This window comes from Meleagris gallopavo, chromosome 3, assembly GCF_905368555.1.
Source record: "Meleagris gallopavo chromosome 3, MGAL_WU_HG_1.1, whole genome shotgun sequence".
NCBI classification, from domain to species: domain Eukaryota; kingdom Metazoa; phylum Chordata; class Aves; order Galliformes; family Phasianidae; genus Meleagris; species Meleagris gallopavo.
Window position 1 is genome coordinate 17,571,868 of NC_139406.1, and position 18,321 is coordinate 17,590,188.

The 18,321-nt window shown below is 35.3% G+C and overlaps 1 protein-coding gene across 30 annotated transcripts in view; it reads right to left on the reverse strand.

Annotated features, from left to right (window-relative positions):
• LOC116216434 (uncharacterized) overlaps positions 1-18,321 on the reverse strand; it is a 393,379-nt gene that overhangs the window by 335,169 nt on the left and 39,889 nt on the right. For all 30 annotated transcript variants that reach the window (XM_085220380.1, XM_085220388.1, XM_085220389.1 and 27 more), the window contains exon 2: positions 13,679-13,743. The gene's annotated coding sequence lies outside the window, so the exon portion shown is untranslated. The remainder of the gene's footprint in view (positions 1-13,678; positions 13,744-18,321) is intronic.

The following is an 18,321-nucleotide window of genomic DNA, read 5'->3' on the forward strand; positions in this document are numbered from 1 at the left end:
CTGGATCATTTGCATACCTAAAATAATTGCAGCTTGGTACTTTTAAAGAGCACATTATACACACATATTGCTGCTCTACTATATTATCATCATCAGTGAAAGAGTTCATTTACATCAACAGCGTGAAAGTCAGATACTCATAGGAACAGTATAATGAATAAAAAGAAAGCCAACCCAGCTGCTAATAGGAGTTAAGCTTTGTCACAAGAATAGCCTCACTAAATCCAATAAGATTTCATTTTATTCATCCAAGTTTCATCTAGATTAGTTTTTTCAATGATTACTGTGGATAATATTTGAAATATTCGTGATTCACTATTTGCTATATATCCTACGTGCTTAGTTACTGCATTTTTTTTATTAGTTGGACTGTCATATCATCAAATCACCTAAGTAGAAGACTTTTAAAGATGTTGAATCAAAGGAATGAAGTAATTAATTATATGATTCTGCTTCTGCTCTATTTCTTACATATATATACATGCATTAAAGAACTCACTGTTTGCTTTCTGTAAAAAGCTCTTCAAAATGGCTGACATGAAACTTGTTATGGAAATATTTCTATCAGCTACTACTGGCCATTACATTAATATTCTGATAACACTATTATATATTTGTATTTCATAGAATCATAGAATCATTTCAGTTGGAAGACAGCCTTAAAGGTCATCTAGTCCAACTCTCCTGAATGAACAGGAACATCTACAGTTGGATAAATTGCCACACTGTATCAGGACTTCCCCCTCCCTCCCCCCCCCCCCCCCCATATTATCCAGAGGATAACAGTAGCCAACATGTATGGGAGCACAGCAAGAACTGCCCTCACAACGGTATCTTTTTCAAGCTACAGGTCACAAAGAATTTCAGAACTAGAACCTGTTTTGGAATGCTGTACTTAACAACAATAGAAGTACAATCTATTTTGAAATAATTTACACCTTCAACTGTAGGTTGTATACAAAAACACTTATTTCTCTTTTAATGTCTTCTAAACGATAATTTCAGTGAGTAGACTGTTTCTTGAAGATTAATCATTCTCTACTTATCATCTTAATACCATTAATCACTGTGTAGGCTTTATTCCATTGCCCCCTCACCTACTGCTCTTCCAGGCTGATGAATTCTATTCCCTTTGTCCCTCCTGATTCCAACTACTAACGAACCATCACTCACTGATGGTTACCACACTGGTAAAATTCATGAGATTTACATAGGAATTTTTATGTCCTTCCTCTTCTTTAATCATGCCCACTTAGCTGATATCACTTGCCCCAGTTTCCTTTAAATTCTAGAGTGACTTAAGCTTGATTGTCCTTACATGTAATACTAAACAAATTGTTCAATAGTTTGTAAACTACTGCTAGAAATTATTCCTGATGTTCCTGTCTGCCTTCCTAGATTTGTGCAATTTTAAAATTTAATGCATGTGGTTCTATTCTCCTGATTAGCAACACGCAAGAATCGACTAAAGATCCTTACAAGAATCCAGCTCCTCATTATTTCTTCTCTATTGTTTGCATCCAATCTGCTTTAATAACTCCAACTTTCAGTTTCAAAACATATTGTAAAAGATCTTAAATCTTTGAACATATTTTCCTCTTATAATCCTTTTCTCTTGTGATTCCCTGCAGAGAATTCTTTATTTTTGACCCTATATAAGTAACATTAGGTTTCATCTAGCCTTGATTTATTCACTGTTTTTTCATTCCTTCCGTCATCAATCATTTTCAACGTTTTTATTGTTGGTTCACTTTTCTTTCTCATTTCTCTTTCTGAAACATTCACAGCCACCTCCATGAAGTTGCCTTAGTTACCTCAAAAATATTTCATGTTTGGTTCTCATTCAGCACCGGCAGTTTTAAACCTGCTGCTTATCCCTATGTTTTGCTGTTTTTATCACCCAGGCAACAGGAGATCTTCCTGTGGCTCTTCAAAATGAGCGTGTTTTATTTATTTGATTATTATTTTATTTATTTATTTTTTTCTTTATACTGGAACCACGAGCACGCGTGTCTTAACAATCACTTTTTTTTCCTAAGCTTCTATGAATATACTGCATAATTTTGTTCCTAGCACAGACGTACTTGTTATATCTACATTATTAGGTAGAATATATCAGCAATAACGGTCCTATAAAACAAAATTGTTAATACTGAAGATGAGATAACAATGTTATAGATTTTAGATATTTTTGTTTTCAGACTAGTTATAGTCTAGTCTGAATCCCTTGTGGACAGATTATATTAGATATATTTTTATAGTCTGGTTCCACTCAGAACAGTTTTATGCGCTCTAGGCAATTCCATGGCACAAATTAATGCACTCTAAGTGGAGATAATTCTATAATTCGTTTAAGAAGAGCAATCTTGTTCTGGACAAAAATATGTCCTTTGGAATGCTATCCCATGAGGAGTGATAATTTAATCCTTATCTTTCTGAACAGTTTGCAGTAAAGGATATGATATTCATGTTTAGCCTATGAAAAGTCAGTTTATGATCATGTGGTAAAGGACAATATCAAAATCTTAAAAATTCATGTGCAAAACATCAGTGAGACCTTGGATCTTTAGATCTCATGTTCATTGAGTCATTCAAATGGATGGTAGTGTTCTTTCATTCCTTCAGTATCAAAGCCAAAATAAGCAATGAGTTAAACATAATAATTAATAGCTCTGTGATGATATGTATAAGCTGTCTTCAAATTCAGCAATTAATCCGTGCCTTTTTCATTTCAGAAGTCCAGAAACCATTTGTACACTAACATTTCTTCTCATAACATAATACATTTTCGAAAAGGATCAGGCAGAGGTATGTATGCTTCTATTAATTTCAGTTAGTTTGGACACTACTGCACCTCAGATTACTGAATCCTGACTATGATCAATATTCTTTAGATAAATTCCTCATTAGAAAAGAAATAAAACTGCAATATTGTTTTGGTTTTTGTTTGTTTTTTTAAGTAAAATGTAACTTCCTACAATTAATTTTTTTTTTTTATGGAAGATAAAGTCTTTAATAGTTTTTTCAAAGACAGACATAGATTTTCTTCTAAATCAAGTTCAAAGCACCTGCAGTGTAGCCCAAGGAAGAACAAATTATGAATTATGAGTTTTTTCTACTCCTATATATTTTAATATTACAATATACAAGACACTTATACTCCAGAGGGTTAACAATCTTAAGAACAGGCAAGAATAGGCTTTTATTATATTTTTAAAGACTACAGGACAGTAAGAATTTCATTTGGACAACCTATGTCCCACTTGGCTACACAAGTATTTCATGGACTAAATTCTACCTTGTTATGAAATATTTATCTGATTTCAGCTTGGCTTACACAGAATCAAAGCAAAAGCTGTAGTTATTCAGACTTATTTATGTGACACACAAGCAAAATCTGCTCTTTTTCCATTTGTTTCTCCATTATTCATTGTGTGAACTAAAATTGGTTACACCTTGACTCTAAGCCATTAACCTTCCTGTATAGGAGTGCTGAAGTATACATTTACATGAGATTTTGAAACATTGCAATCACTTTTATTCAGTCATACGATCAAATGCAAGCATTATTTTCTACACCCAGTTGACATGAATGAACCATGCTTACAGTATCACAATATCTGTTTATATGTGGAGTAAGGAATATTGTCTATTTACTCAGCTTTCATCTTCTTCCCTCCAACTACATGCATTTATCACTTCCACTTTAAATAACTGCAGTTATTTTTGGTTAGCTTCTATTCTATTCATTTCACAAAACATGAATGAATTTATATCAGTGAAAGTTACTGTATCACCTACTTAAAGGTAAATCTGACTTACCTATCAACTTTGAAATTGTAGAGAGCCTTTATTCATTTCTGTCACATTTACTATATGTTACATCTTTTAGGTCTTTCTGTTTATCTGTCATATTGGCTTCTCATTCCCAGTGCCACCATATTCTTTTCTTTTCTGAGGGCTGCTCTGAAATGAAGACCTCCTATTTTATTATGTTGGCACAATACATGAGAGATATGTTGGTGGTAGTCAGTAGAGGTTGAACCTTCCCACCAATACTCCATTACACTTTTTTGCCATGTGACAGATGACAGCAGAGGGGCAGTCTGACAAAAATGGCATCTGACATGGAAGTGCAGATGAAGCAAAGGTATGTCACTGAATTTCTCCATGTGGAAAAAATTGCACCAGCTGACATTAATTGATGTTTGTGGGAGATCAGTGCAGACCAAACAGTGGATGTGAACACAGTGAGTTGGTGGGTGGCACACTTCAGTAGTAGCAACAGCGATGTGAAAGACAAACCACGTTCCACATGTCCACGCTGATTTTCACAAGCACAGCATGCAGGCTCCTGTTCATTGCCATTGAAAATGTATAGCTAATGGCGGTGACTATGTAGAAATACAGTGACTGTAGCTGAGAATTGTAGCTGATAGTGTTGTTGTGCTCTTCGCAGTTTCACAGAAATAAATAGGAGGCATTCTTTTTGGAGCAACCTGCATGCTCACATGTGTATAGATACATATATTTACTATATTGCTGTTCCAATACATCTCTCATACACTTTTCATTAACTTTTCCCATAATTCTTGTCCTCTCACTAATTTTTTCCTACTTCTAAATCTCAGTAATGTTTTTTAATTTTTAATTTTTAATGTAAAGCCAGTAAAGGCATATTAACTATTTACTGGATTCTATTTATGTTCTGCTATTAAACCACAGAAATTGCAAAAGGAGTAATTCAGTACTCATGTGAACAAAAACAGCACAGGAATTTCAGTTCATTCCCTTTACCTGCTTTTGAAGTTGTTAATTCTGTTCGAATTAATTTATACACTTACACTGTTCTTCATGTCTTACAGTTACTGTTGTAGTTCCTAGTTACCGATCCACTCTTACATTTAAAGCATTGTCCTAATTTTTATTCAATTAACTGCAACAAACCTTGATCCTGACTTCAACTGTTATGTCTACTATGTCTATTGTTTAGCAAAAATATATATTTATCAAAATACAACATTTCTGTATTACATCATGTTAACAGTTGCAATCATATAACCAAAAAACATCTTAAAAAATCAAGTCAGCCACTAAAAGAGCTGCAGTGTCGTTCGCATGCTTTGAAAATCAGGAATAAAAGTATTTCAGACCTTTTCAAACATTTTGAATATACTATGATAATGAATGTATAAATATTCCTGTCTGAATATTTTGGCAATATTCTCACCTTTAAAATTTCAAACATGACTTCAGGTACTCATTCTATCCCATAACACAACAGCACACGGTTTTGTAATTGAAAGAGCATGGAGACTAGATTATCAACAGAGCAGACTTCTGGCCTCCAAATGAAATAGTGTTGTTTCTACTAAAAAAGAACACATTCTGAGCATTCTGTTGCTTAGAGATGAGAGAGAGAAAAAAGAAATCACTTTCTATCCTGGAACAAAGTATACCAAATGAGTATAAAAATGAGAGGAAAGAGATGGCAAGATTCTTATTTGTAATTTGACAGACTCGTAGAAAGCATATTGTGTATGAAAACTGACACCTCAGTGTGAAAAAAAGATGGGGGAGGGGACAACAAAGATTTTTATCCCCTGCTTCCTTGCATTACATTTGAAAATGTTCAGTATTTGTGCTAAGACAAGATATGCTTATTTTATGAGGACAAAAATATGCAACACACACCTAATTGGTTACAAAATTTATCTGTTCCATAGATGTGATTTTTCTTTTCTTTTTTTTTTTTTTTTAAGTCAGATGGGAAAAATTTAAATTAGTGAGTTTTATTAGCCAAAAAAATGGGTTTGAAAGCAAATAAGGCTTACAAAAAGCAAATAAAGGCATTATTTTGAGTGCACTCTCTCTTATACATGTGCATAGGTCAAGGGCACTATTAAACTTCTTCATCAATAGTCTGAAAAATATATACTTTTTAAAAATAAGTAAATGTATTACTGAACAGCCCAATTCTCATACAATTCTGTCACAATTATAGAATGCAAAGCTTAGTGAACTTACAGTGCAGAACTTCTCATATCTGCTCATTTTTATCCTGCTATACAAGTGTATGGGATTTGCTGAATCACGGCCTGAACCTCTGATTGACCACTGGAGGCAAGCAATGAATCAGCCACGGGAACACAGATGAAGGGATTTTGGTCCCTTAACTGAAAGGCTAACAAGCTGCCAAATTTATGCCTAAGTTTCTTGTTTGCTTGTTTTTCCCAGCAAGGGACAAAAATGTAGCCACAAAGCATTCAATGTCAATTTTATTAATTACGCTTAACACCTGTTTTCAACTGGTTGATTTCATATTAAGCTAAAAATAACATTTTACCAAACTAGTTTGCTGTAATTTTCATGAGGTGGATTGGTTTGGTTTCCCATGAAGTTTCTAAGTCTGCTAGTAAATCTCATATACTGCTTTAAAATTCTGTGGAGAATATGATTCTTCAAAACACGTCAAAGAATCCTAGACTAGGCCATCTACATCACAGGAACAATTCAAGGCAAAATCACTTTGCTTGTCTACAATTTGAGCACAAGCCTATATTCTGCATATAGGATGCCTGAATATGGAATTCCAATTATCAGAGCTAATCTAGACCTGTTAAAAACAAATTACACATCATGAGAGCCTATCTCGCATAAGGTTGAGCATGGAGGAATGCATAGATGCAATCAGAGACATTTGCTCAAACTGCAGGAAGCTAATTTAATTTCAGCATAAAATTCTTTTTTTGGAACAGATGAATAAGAGAGGTAAAATTCTGACATTTAATGATTCCTACTGATTTAAAAGTGGACAGAAGTTTAACAAAGGATATCATTCATCATACTGAAACATACAGATTATTTTTCTCTGAAAGTTCTTTGTTCTGATGATACTTTAAAATCAAGTTTAAATGATAAAAGATACTTCTGTTTCAATTACACTTTATCTTAGAAGACCAATAGTTGTTACTATAAAATCAGAGCAAATATTAAGTGTAAGAAAGTGGCTAATCAATTGTTTCCCCCAAAGAATATATGTAGAAATTTTTAGATGTTGGCTGATAGAAAAACTCTGCGGGAAATTTTGCTTATCTGTATTTTTAATTACCATAGAGAAATGCTTGATGATTTTGGTCCAACATTTAAAATAGAAAAAACACCCTCATAATCACTACCCTGGCTCATATTTGTAATAAAGCTTAGCTCCTTTAAGACATCATGCCTTTTAGAGAGTCCCTGATTTACACATCATGTCAGTGCAATCTTTCCTCAAGTCAGAATACCAAATTTGTACTTTTCACAAAGTTGTCAGGGACTGAAGGAGTATAAAAACTCAGCTGACATTGATATCAAGAGAACAATGACAATTTCCAAGAGCAGAGAACGACATTAAAATGATTCTGTAATATCACTACTGTTTGTCAATTAACATGTCAAATACTAGTGTCTAAATGCTATGTGAATAGACTTCAGCTTTACAAGGTTAACAGTTTTGCTACTTACAAGCGTACTCAGTTTTCAAAAAGCAATTTTTAAAGGAAAAGAATAAAATATAAACTGAATGTTTCCCAGCAATTCAGAACTCAAATGTGACAGTTTTACATTGGTTTCTTTCTGTCACTATAACCGAGCAAATAAAAATTAATTATTGCTTCAAATCCATTTTATTAATCATGCCTACACTCTTCCTGCCCCGCAGCCTTTCTGAGTTATAGGTCTCAAAGTTCAACCGCATGCAAAAACTGCAATTTCTCATAATTTTTTAAAGGTACCTATTAGCAAAATATATTGAAGCACTTCAGTATGAGATGCTACTGTTTGATAAATATCCTGAGAGACTCCAATGATTGTCCTCATAGTGAGCTCTTTTCTCAGAGTTGGGTTTTTTAACTATCTGAAGGGTAAGAACACTAAATATATCTGCCATATTTTTACAATGCATTGTTGCTAAAGCCTTTATGAAAGGCATATTCCTAACTCATTACATCAAACTGTTATTCCAAATTTGCCTGAACTAGTATTGTTTGAGCAGTGAATACATTTTAGTGCATTTCCTAAAAGAATGTTCAGCCTACTTCTCTTTAGCGATGTTGATTATGTTAATCATTAAAACTGTTCACAACTCCTGAATTCTTACAGATGTTAACAATCACAGAATCATAGAACAGCTTAGGCTGGAGTGTCCTTAAAAATAACCTAATCCCAAATCCCCTGCCACAGGCAGAGTTGCCACCCACAAGATCAGACTGCCCAAGGACCCATGCAATCTGGCTTCAATATCTCCGGGGATGGGACATCTACAGCTTTCTTGCTCAACATATTCCAGTGCCTCATTACCCTCTGATTAAAAATTTTCTTCCTAACTTCTAATGTAAATCTCCCCTCTTTTATCTTAAAGCCATTCTCCCTTGTCCTATCACTATCAGTCTGTGTAAAAAGTTGATATCCTTCCGGCTTCTAAGCTCCTTTCAAGTACTGGAAGGTGACAGTGAGGTCATCCCAGAGCCTTCTTTTCTCTAAGCTAATCAAGGCCAGCTCCATCAATCTTTCTTCATAGGAGAGGGGTTCAAGCCCTTTGATTATCTTCATGGCCCTCCTCTGGACCTGCTCCAACAGCTCCACATCTCTCTTGCACTGGTGCCCCAGGCCTGGGCACAGTACTCCAGATGGAGCATCAGAAGAGCAGAGTAGATGGGCATATCACCTCCCTCTCCCTGCTGGTCACCCCTCTTTTGACGTAGTACAGAATATTCCAGCTTTCTGAGCTGAAAGCACACACTGTTGGCTCATGCTCAGCTGTTTGTCCACTGGGGCTCCCGAGTTTTTCTCTGCAGGGATGCTCTGATTGAGTTATTTTCCCAGTCTATACATATATTTTGGAATTACCTTGACCTAAGTGCAACATCTTGCACTTGGCATTGTTAAACCTGATTAGGTTCTCATTTATTCAACTTTTCAAGCCTCTCCGGGTCCCCCTGCATGGCATCCCTTCACCACTCAGCTTAATGTCATCAGCAAACTTGATGAGGGTACATTCAATTCCACTGTTTGTCATTGATAAACACATTGAAAAGCATCAGTTCCAAGATGGAATCCTGGGGGACACCAGATGTGGCCAGCCTCCACCTGGACATAGAGCCATTGACAACAGCCCTCTGGCTATAACCATTCAACCAATTCTTAAACCACCAAACAATCCAATCTCAAGTCCATCTCTCTCCAACCACATCAGATAGTTCCTTCAGAATACTAGGATGCATGCTGTTTAGCCCTATAGATGTGTATACTTTCAGCCTCATGAGGTAGTCTCAGACTTGCTCTGCTCTTACACTGGAAGTGAATTTTGCTCATGCGAACCCAATCAGAAATTCAGGGACACAAGAGGCACGAGAAGCCTGACTGGCAATGAAGACTGAGGCAAATAACTTAAATACTTCATGTACTCATGTATGTATATATAGTTAATTCACTATTGGGCACTGCAGAGATGCAAAGTTTTATTTGATATCTTTCTAGGATACACGGAATCTTAACTCTTTTAATTTTTTCTGAAGGGCTTAGTAACATATCAGGTTTCCATGTTGTGACTGTTGGCTGCAGTCTTACTGCACAAAATCTCCTCCCTCAATAGCCAGTTTATGCCATCTGCATCTCACAGTATTTAAAGCTAATGTACAAAACTATGAAACAATATGTGTTAAAGAGATAAGGAAAACTTGAAAAAACAGCAGAATTTCAAAACAGGAGAGAAAGTTACTCACAAATGTGAGAAGCTGGAACTACTTTTTGGCTCGAAGCTTGTTCAGCAGCACAAATCCAAAACAAAATCTACTCAGTGAGCTTTTGGGGTTAATGATAACCATGATCACAGCAGTATCAGAAACGTGGCTGGGCAAGCAAGTGAAACCCTTTGCAGCTGTTGTTCTTTTTGGGCATTCAAGCTGACTTATGGGGCTCATCTTGAAGGAGAGGACCACCATGAAGTGTGTGTATACCTTGCAGCACACCATGCAACAATTTTGTGATCAACTCTCGATTACCCAAGAGGAGGGTACATACTACAAACACTGCTGCCTGACGAACAAAACAAAAATGTCCATGACAACCAGCTGCTGCCCTGGGCAACCACCATGGTAAAAACCTGAGGAGTTCCAAGGTAGGTCAGGTACCCCGTCCATCAAAATGCAGTCATGCAGTTCAATGAGACATTGCTGATTGACTTGCTGCCCTTTCTTTATGGACCAATGAGACATTACTGGAACACTGGTAGTGACCATCCCTGCTTTATAAACCATTTGCTAGGATTTCTTGCTTCATTATTGCTAGCTTTCTCATCTTCCATACATTCCACAGCTTTTAGAAATTGTAATAAATAAATTGGACAGCATTTGACCCCTTTTGTTGCCTTAGTCTCTCCAGATAAATGTACACCTCAAGCCACCTCCTCCAATAACTGAAGCAAGACGATAAGTCTGTGCGTTAAATGAATCAGAGAGAAGCAGATAAGTTACATCGAAGTATCTACTAGTGACTACATGATTCTGCAGGTCCCATCTACCACTTTCTGTTCAGTGCTGATATATCATAATTTTGAAGTTATCTGCCATGTGATGATATGTACTAAAAAAGTAAGATTGCAGAAAATATCAAATCTGAAGGAGTACAGCACCCATTTACTGGCTCTTTTAATGGTAAGAGACACATAGGGGAAAAATAAGTAATATTTCTAGAGTATTTACATGTAAATCTCAGAAAAATTTAGAAACATACATAGGAACATGAAGAAAAAAATTGAATTAGAGCAGAACTTAGAGAACAGATCACCAAGTACTCTGATACAACTATTGTTAATTGAAGTAGACATACCCAATTTGAAGTACTCTGATACAACTATTGTTAATTGAAGTAGACGTACACAATTTGATAAGAGTCAATTATTTTTGAAGTAAGACAACAAATAGGCAAAAAGCACTAGCAAGATGTAAAATTGTTCCTGTCAGAAAGGCTCCTTTTTTGTCTATTTAAATATGAATAATTTTCATAGGTCTCAGTAAGTTTGGATGAAGACCTATCTACTGGAAAACAACAGGCTGAAAAAAGAAAAAAAAGTACATGCTGTGAATGAATTATGAACAAGCTCACGAACAAGACCTGGAAATCAGCAATCTGTTGGATCTGCAAGAATTGATGAAGTCAGCTGTGAGAATCTGTACCAGGCCACTAGCCCCCACAAGCCATCAACAAGATGTGTAACTCCAAGAGAACAGCAAATGGAGTGGCTACTTTGTATTGCAAGACTACAGGGGTTATACAAAACCTCCACAAAACAAACACCCTGATGCCATCAGATTCTTGCATGATGGTGGATCAACAGGTACCCCTGCTCCAGCAGATGAGAGTGAATAAGTGAGAGTAAAGTAAAGATATCTTTATCATTAGAGTTATTATGAATAACATTATTAAAATAGTTCATAAAAGGCCTTCCTAGCTTGTGTGGTTTGCCTCCCCTGACTCAAGCCTCTTTTTAAGAAGAAAGCATTTATACTAAACATGATCAAAAGAAAACTATTCACATGGAATATTTCCAATAAAAACAGTTCAGTGAAAACTAGAAAAGGAAGATTTCACAGTGATACTTCAGTTACTAGAAATTCAGTATAAGTGTATCTAACCTTTCAAATACATTGCCTTCAGTTCACTAAATCTCATGTGATTAAGTTTAATACCATTAGTGCATCTTTGGTACTTAAGATTCAGGGATGCATTGTTGGCCAGCTGACAGTATGTAGCTGGCTTGGCTCCCAACTCTAACCCCAGGCTTTAAAGTATATGTGAACAGTAGGTCTCTCAAGATTTCCATGTTTCATTTTTACAGAAAGAGTATGAATCAAGCAACTTGGATGTCCTTTCTGAAAAGTTTTAGTGAAAATGCTTTTAAGCATTTAGCACTACCTTTTTTCTTTTTTTCTTTTTTTTTTTTTTTTTTAAACCAAACCAGAAAGGAAATCAGATCCAACATCTCATCTCCTTCTGAGATTCTTCATCCCAATACATAAATTACTCAATCCTTAACTAATACCCCTAGTAAATACATCATTTACTTTATGAGAAAATGTTTAACAATGAATAGTTAGACTAACAGTCTGGATTCTATTAAAGTAACGCCTAAGCATTGTGTTCTTTCATCTAGATCACTTTTAACTTCTATTTTTGTTACAATAAAAAGTAGTTTTGTTAATCTTTTTGTGCATTTTTTTAATAACTCACATAAATTAGAACTTTGAGAAAGACAAATAACAACACTGGGCATCATATATGACAAATTCACGGTGGACAAGGAAAGGGTTGTTTGCTGGCAGGATATTTATGAAACTATATTATGTATTTATTGTTGCTGTATCTGATCTGCTTTTTATATATCTTCAGAGTGATTCTTTTGTCACGTTTCTTGCACTTTGTATTTTGCTAAAGATGATTTGCATGCTGTGATATAAAATGCCTGCCTATGATATTTCCTTCCATTTCTAATAATTTTCTGTTCTATCCTGCTGTATATCAGGCTTGCCCTTTCCTTGTATGTTTATTCTGCCTGTATTACATTTCTCAGGACTCTTTTTCCCTTGGGCCTTGATCTGCATTTTCTTTCTTTAGACTAGACTATCTGGGACTTCCTATGTGCAACAGCATTTAACTGACACTTTGGAGCTAAAGCAAAGTGTATGCGCTCTTGCCAGTATATCTTCCTTACATCTAATAAGCAAACTGAACATATTTGTTAGTATTTGTACTTTATACACTTTGTCAGACCCTATCATAGGCAGTTGAGAAGAAGCCACACTGTTATCTCCATTCTACAAATGCAAATATGGCTCAAAAATAGTTTAGGAAACTAATGAGCAAAAGAATTTGGTTGTCCAACTTCTACTCTCCAGGATTTCTTTGGAAGCAGCCTTCTCTAGATACCAAAGCAAGACTGACCACTGGCATTCAAATGCAAAATACGTAAGTCAAACACCTTACATACACTACTCTTTGATGGTCCCTATATAGTAAACAGAAAAAGACAGTAAATTGCCAATCACTCTTTAAACTGGATCAATAGCATATGCATGGAAGGGGGCAGGGTTACAACAGGGGACAATGATGACCAGTTGTCTCTAAGTGCTAGCTCGTTTCTGTTAACTTGCACAAGCTGCTCCTTATTGCTTCTTTCAGGTTGGGGTTAGCTCCAGATTCAGAAAGAGGCACAAAACTATATTTGAAGTTCAGTCAGTAAAGATGAGAGTTCCAAAAACTGTTTGTTAATCCAAAAGCAGGTACTTAACTTGGTTCACCTGAACAGCTTCCATTACAGCTGAAGTACATCTCCACTGAGTAGGGCCTCAGACACTAAGTTAAGACGATGACAACTACAACTAAAACAACTACACTTAGGAGTTAATCTGGAGCAGAATCCTATCCTTAGCAACAGAGTACAAGACTTCGATGAAAGCAACTTGCCTAATTGCTTGCAGGAACACAAGAGGATTAGAACAGAGCACTGGACCATCAAATCCCCTAACAGATACGTTAACTAACTCTTACATGAAATTCTCCTTTTCACATGCTCTTTTTTCAACAGTAATAAACATTTCTCAGCACCTCATTATAAATTTTAGTTTCATTTTCAACATACCAAAGTTGGGATCCAGATCTTAAGTTCAACACAATTCTCTTAATAAGAGTAGTCGTTCTTCATTCCTGGAAGAAATAAAGTTTTATTTAATACTCAATATATAGCCAGTGAATAATCTGAAAGACACAGACAAAAAAAAAATATTTTGTTTGAAATAGCTTGTGAGACCTAACATTGACAGAACTCAGAGAAAAAACAAACAAAAGATACCTGAAGTCAAATAAGTTTGCCTGCAATGCATGACAGTTTTGTAATAGAAATACAGAGTCAGAGTGTCTTACTAGTCCTCGTATTTGAAGAAAGATCAGAGGCAGAATGGTTTACTCAAAGTAACTTGTGAAAGTGGTTGTAAAGGTATAAACAGAACAAAATCCATAAACATTATTATGTATGTATAAATATAATATTAACATAATCTATTTCTCTTCAAATAAGAATTGGTAACCAGTCTGCCATTCTGCCAGAAATATTTTATTACTATTTTTCTCCTTACTTTCAGACTGCTGTTTCTGTAGCACTTTTCTGTAAATCTTCAAATATTACTCCAGACTATGAAATTATTTCTCCTTTGATTTGTCCTCTCTCTCAAGAAAGGTCTTGAAAAATATGTCACAGAGTCCACAGCTTAGAGAAACTTGCAGCAAGGAACAGCAAAGGACTGCTGAGAAGGTGAAAGCTTTATGAAAAATTGTTTGTAAAAGCTAGCGAGACTTTTTTGTCCTCTGTAAAGTACACAAATTAATAACAGTGCAATGGATGGGTCTACAACAAATGCACCTGAAAGCAATTAAAATACATCTAAGAAATGACTTACACTGCCATTAATGTTGTCATAATGTAGACTTTCATAAGCTTCTATGAGAATTTAAACCTACAAATCATCAGTAGGTGGTACATTTATCCCACGTTTTATGTATATGCATCAAATTTTAATTACTGATCATACTGTCATTATATATGGTATGATTGTTCAATATCAGTAAAAGATTTTTTTTTCTACTTTCCTATATTATTAAAAAACAAAATAAATTCATAAAGGAGAAAGCTAATTCTTGAGGTTTTGAATACATAAGTATACTGATCAGGAACTCCATTACAGGGAAGACAAAAAGTCACTGTCTAAAATAAGACTTTGCTTTAAAGTCTCATTAAAGCAGCTAGTAATTAAGACTTATGAGTATTAAGACCTAATGTCTTAAGATTCATAAGGTATGAATCTGTACCAAGTTGTCTTTGCTAGAAAAGCAAAATGGAAGTTCCCTCTTTTTATCATTGCCTTCTTCATCTACAGAGGACATAAAGGTTCTTCAGCTATTGTGACTAATATTGCTGATGTCAGTTACTTCTTTTCACTTTTGAGAGTAAGTCTATCTTGGTTGTGTTTTCGCTCAGATTTACTTTATTTATGTATTTTTCCAGAAGCACATTCTTCTGTGCTCTTTTTTAACTCAGTGTCAGGTTTTCCAGTCAGCTCAGAAAATTACTAAGTCCTCACTTTCTTCAATTTAAAGTCAGGTTAGATGGTCTAATGAACAGTTCACCTAATTTATCAGCTAATACGTAGTCCTACTTACAATGAGTAAAGCTGGTTAGAGCAATGATATCAAAAATCATAAATTCATTAGATTTTATGGTTCTGGCAAAAATGAAGTTTATCCCTCTGGAACCACAAGTGTGAGGAAAAGCATTGGCTAAAAAGCCATGGAACATTTAGCGTATTGTTTTTTTTTTAGGGTGATAAATCTCAAAATCTTTTCCCTCAAGGATACTTTTTTTTTTTTTTTTTTTTTTTTTTAATAAACACATTATAGCAAGAAAGACCTACTTTTCAATTCAGGTCCAGATGGAATATTGTAAGCTTTGTGAGATCTACTGGATTTACTTTGGTAGAGAAGCAAAATATTTTAGGATTAGGTTCTGTTTGTTTTTAAATATACTGAGGCAAAGAATCTTTCCTTCGTTGCTCATAGGTCTTCCTTGAAAAAGAGTATTTAGCAGAGATCTCCACAGTTGCACAATTTTTTATATAATGTCATACTTTTGATAAATCTTTAAGATAGTATAAATCTTTAAGATATTATAAATTACCCAAAGAGTTCTCTTTCTATATTTGAAATCTTAGTCAAAGAGAAAAAATAAGCTGCCCAGAATTTTGTCTTGTTTTACAAAGATTTTATTTTTTACTTTGAATTTGATTATCTCAGAACTTTCTACAGTTTGAAAGGGTCTGAAAAACACAACGATCGTTAATATAATAGGCTAGCTATTGTCATACACAGAAAAGAGAAACTGATGCAAATATGTAGTTTGCCTTTGAAACAGCAGCCTCTTCCTGCTACAACCACCACACAACAAGCTAACTGCTGGTGGGAGTGCACTAACTCCGTGCAGTAACTACAGCAGATCAGAATGAAGAGCCCAGAACAGGCCATCTTGGCCCAGGCATGGGGTTACTAGCAGTCACTCTATTGGTATTGTCATCGATTTTTTTCCTGAATCAAAACTAGCTGTGTTTGTCTACCTTTATTTTGATTGTAATATCTAAAAAGTATTGATGAACTCTGAAAGTAGTGCCTCCTATTTATTTTCATGGATATGAAGATCCCAATAACACTTTCTGAAAGAGTGTAGCTAAGAATTTACTCTTTTTCAACAGTCACCTCTGTTAGCTACGCATTTCTGCCAGCAACCAACAGGAGCCTGCATGTCATACTTGTAAAAATCTGCATGGTCCTCTGAAATACAGCTTGCCTTTCAGCTTGCTATCAGCACTGCTGAAGTGCACCAGCCACCACCTCACAGTGCTCATATCCACTGTTTAGTCTGCACAAATCTTTCACAAGTATCAGTGAATGTCAGTGGGTGCCATTTTTTCCCACAAGGAAGAATTCAGTGACACACTTTCGCTTCATCCACACTTCTTTGTCAGATGTCATTCTGACTGTCCCTCTACTGCCATCTGTCACAGACCAACTAAATGTAATGGAATATCAGTGGGAAGGTTCAACCTCTACTGCCATACCACCAACATCTGTCTCTGATGTTGTGGAACAACATCATAAAGTAGGAGGCACTACTTTCAGAGCAACCCTCATACTTCTTCCACCTGGCAGAATACCACCAAGGCCAATTTATCAAGGAATCCATAAATGCCTAAATGCACTGCTTGGCTCTTCCAAAATCTTAACAAAGATCATAAAAACACACTCAAACTTGTTGTCATCTTCCTGTTTCTCAAGCTAAATTCAGTTTGTCTAAGTGGATGTAACACTTAAATTACATCAAAAGCTCAATACGCTTATTTGCAGAGATTAAGAACTGGAAGAAATACTGATGCAGGCTTTCCCTTTTATTATTTCTTTTACTTGCTATATTTACTCAGATCTAGGATTAATTTGGGGGCTATGAAAAGTGCATATTAATCTTAGATGCAAGCAACATAAAATCTATTTTCCTTTGTCATTGACAAAACAAGTGCATCATGAGTAAAGCAAAGCAATTTTATTTTATGTTTTTTTTTGTTGTTGTGGCTTTTTTCCTTGTTTATTTTTTAACTGTAGCTTAACATAAGCCAGGAAAGACTCATTTAACTTAATTTGGGAAAGCAACTTCCAAGAAGATACAATTTCAGTACAGCTTAGGTTTTAAATAAAGCCTTTAAAGATGGATTTGGAGGATTAAGCCATGAGCTTAGTGAAGATACATTCTTGGGAGGCATTTTTGGGGGAATGTTTGCAGCTTTACCTATCTCTAAGTGCTTTATCAGCATGTCAGAAGAGATAAATATTATCTGTCTGTATATATAACATAGGCCTACTACCAGAACTAAGAAAAAAAAATGCTGATATAAAAATTACACTTTCAGATAAAATAAAAGTATATGCTGAAACAGTATCACTGCAAGATCTCAGTTTTCATATCACTGTTGTTTCTGAACTGCACTTGATATTATGTAATTACATAAAGACAGAATAATTCAGCTAGGAAGAAACCACTGGAGGTCTCCTACCCAGCCTCCTGCTCAGAGCCGTGAGGTCAGACTGGGCTACTCAGGGCTTTATCCATCTGTTCAGGTACTCACAACTTACTTCTTCCCCCACGATGGCCATGAGTCAAAAATATAAGTCTGAAGTAAAAGCCTTTCATTTTTTTCAGTCCATAACCCACATTTTAATTTAAATCATTTAGAGTCAAAATGATTATTTCATTGAGATAGAGAGTCACTTTCATAGTTCTTAGTTTTGCATGACCTAAACACAATAACCTTGATTTACAATGCCATAAGCTGATATTTAAGCAGACAGTGTTCATTCATTAAATACTCATTTGAAATTCCTCTGTAATAAGCAATTAGCTTGCCAAAGTCTTATACAATGTCACATATTTAGGTCACTGACATACAAAATTCCCTTGTAGCCCAGAAAACAACTGTATGATACTGTGCAAAGAAGTTTCTCAAAAGATTAGCCTTCACAAAAATATGAAGATTAGTCCCTACAAGCCATATCAAGAACATGTAATGCTCCCTTTGCAAAGGGTTTTTATTAATGCCTTGTGACAGAGTAGAAGGCAAGCACTGAAGCAGAAAGTCAAGAAAAACACAGAGATCATTCAGATCCTACACCTTTGAGTGTTTTCACCCA